This window comes from Mandrillus leucophaeus, unplaced genomic scaffold (genome assembly GCF_000951045.1).
Source record: "Mandrillus leucophaeus isolate KB7577 unplaced genomic scaffold, Mleu.le_1.0 Scaffold271, whole genome shotgun sequence".
NCBI lineage: Eukaryota > Metazoa > Chordata > Mammalia > Primates > Cercopithecidae > Mandrillus > Mandrillus leucophaeus.
In genome coordinates, this window is record NW_012102821.1 from 146,835 (window position 1) to 149,595 (window position 2,761).

The 2,761-nt window shown below is 46.5% G+C and overlaps 1 protein-coding gene across 1 annotated transcript in view; it reads left to right on the forward strand.

The window, feature by feature from the left end:
• The window catches only part of GFI1B (growth factor independent 1B transcription repressor), a 68,065-nt gene that overhangs the window by 49,916 nt on the left and 15,388 nt on the right, over positions 1 to 2,761 (forward strand). The window contains exons 2-3 of the mRNA XM_011984658.1: positions 717 to 904; positions 2,152 to 2,289. The gene's annotated coding sequence lies outside the window, so the exon portion shown is untranslated. The remainder of the gene's footprint in view (positions 1 to 716; positions 905 to 2,151; positions 2,290 to 2,761) is intronic.

The following is a 2,761-nucleotide window of genomic DNA, read 5'->3' on the forward strand; positions in this document are numbered from 1 at the left end:
AATGGCGTGAACCCGGGAGGCGGAGCTTGCAGTGAGCCGAGATCGCGCCACTGCACTCCAGCCTGGGTGACAGAGCGAGACTCCGTCTCAAAAAAATAAATAAATAAAAATAAAAATAAAGAAACCCCATCTCTACTACAAATACAAAAAATTAGCCAGGTGTGGTGGTGGGCACCTTTAATCCCAGCTACTCAGGAGGCTGAGCAAGGATAATCGCTTGAACCGGGGAGGAGGAGGCTGCAGTGAGCTGAGATTGGGCCACTGCACTCCAGCCTAGGCGACACAGCCAGACTCCATCTCAAAATGAAACAAAAACAAAAAAAAGGTAAGAAGATAAGCAAGGTATTTTCAGATAAGTGTGAATGCTAAGAAGAAAGGGGTGGGTGAAGGAATAGAAAGTGACTGGGGTTGGGGGGTCCTACTTTAGTTGAAGATCAAGGAGGTCTTTCGGCAGAAGTAACATTTTCGCTAAGACCTAGTTGACAAGAAGGAGACAGCCTTGGGGAAATCAGAGAGTTAAGCCATCCAGGCAGAGGGCCCGAGAAGGGCCAATGACCTGAATGAGATGCCAGACAATATCATTTGAGCATCTGGATCCAACTATGTCAGAAGCTGAAAATTTTCTATAACCTGAACTAATTGTTTTATTGTGGTTATTAAATGAGTTTAAATTGGGTTTCTGAGCTGGGCACGGTGGCATGCGCCTGTAATCCAAGCTACTCAGGAGCTTGGGAGGATTGCTTGAGGCCAGGAGTTCAAGGCCAGGCTGGGCTACAGAGCAAGACCCCATCTTTTTGAAACTTTCTGCAACTCGCATCTGGAAAAGTGCTGTTATTTGAAAGGGTGCTGACATCGTGAAAAACATGGAGTACCGATTTCTGAAGCTGAGATTTCTGTCCTAAAGGTACAGGGAAATTATTGAAGGTTTTTAAACCAGGGAAGAATCTTCCTGATCTTTGTTCTTTTTCTCTCTCTAGGCTCAGCTCTCAAATGTCCTGACTTTCCCTCCGCTTCCTTCAGTCTCTGCATTTCTTCCCTAATGAACTCGCCTGCTGTCAGCTCCCTTCAGAGGACCTCCAGTCCTTAGCACATGCTGTTCCTCTTTGAGACACTTTTCCCTACCTTCCTTCTCCCAACTAACTTAGCCTAGGCATCAATTTAGATATCACTTCCTTCACCAACCCCCCAAGCCTGAGTCCATTTACAAATGCCCCAGACATCTTTTGTGTACCATGTTTATATCACAGCACTTGTCACCCCAAATTGTAAATTTCACATTGCTCTTTGCTACCCTCTAGACCAGGAAGAAACATGTAAAGTCTGGCTGTTGCTTGAAACCCCAGCATGTGGTGCCTTTTTGTAGGCACATGATACCCAAGCCACACGCATTAGATAAGGGAGGGAGGGAAAGACCTGATACGTGAAAGGTACCCAATGGTAACTGTTAAATGGATGAATAAACTGATGAATGGGCACGGGAATGTGGAAGTAATTTAGCTCTTGTGAGAGACTAAATGAAGGTGTTGACTCCAGGGTTACTCACTAAGGGAAGTGCTGGTAGCTTTTCAGGCAGCCCTGGAGGGGACACAGAACATGGGAGGTCCAGGGTTCTATGGGCCTGGGCGAGGCTGACTGGGGACTCCTGGCTTCAATTGCTATGCCAGGAGACTGGTGGCCTGGCCACTGCTCTCCCATCAAGGGGAGCCCGGGTGGCTTCATCTGCAGGCTGGGTCCCAGGTCTGGGTCTGGGAAGGCTGTCCCTGAGTCAGTTACTCAAGAGGGGAGGTAGGGACCCTAAAGTGGGATTACAACCTTGGAACAGCAATTGAACTGCAAGTGTCTGATACAGCGACTTCCTATTAGAAAACACCCTAAAAAATGGAGGAAGCATTTGGTGAGATAAACCATGAAACACCTGAAACCATTCAAGACGTCAATAAAGGCTGCAGACGAATTTAGGAAGCACTTCCAGAAAATCTTGTTTCACGGAAAATGACTTGCTGATTTACAGTAGCAAAATGTGGATATGTGTGTATAAGGACGTGAGAACACGAGGAAATGCGGACTTGTTGACTTGGAAAGAATGTTTTAAGTTTTCTGCATAATGACAAACAGTTCTAACTGATTGTTGGCAATGTACAACATCCACAGAATACTCAAGATGTGTCCCCTGGCTGGGTGCAGCAGCTCGTGCCTGTAATCCCAGCACTTTGGGAGGCTGAGGCAGAAGGATCACTTGAGGCCAGGAGCGTTCAAGATCAGTCTATTGTGAGTACTGCCGCTATAAAGGTAAGTGTGCAAATATCTCTTTGAGTCTGCTTCCAATGATTTTGGGTCTATACCCAGAAGTAGATTCACTCACTTTTGACTTTGCAGTCTCTGAACTTTGGAGGAGATATTTGAGAACTTCTAAATTTCAAATGAAAATAATGATTTAGACCAGCCTGGACAGCATAGCAAGACCCCATCGCTACAAAAAATTTAAAAAATTAACCAGGCATACTAGTGAGCCTGTATGTAGTCCCAGCTAGTCAAGAGGCTGAAAGAGGCTGAAGCAGGAGGATCTCTTGAGCCAGGGAGGTCGAGCCTGCAGTGAACTACGATTTCAACACTGCACTCCAGTCTGGGCTACAAAGCCAACTCCTATCTCTAAGAAAATAATAATAATAGGCCGGGTGCGGTGGCTCAAGCCTGTAATCCCAGCACTTTGGGAGGCCGAGACGGGCGGATCACGAGGTCAGGAGATGGAGACCATCCTGGC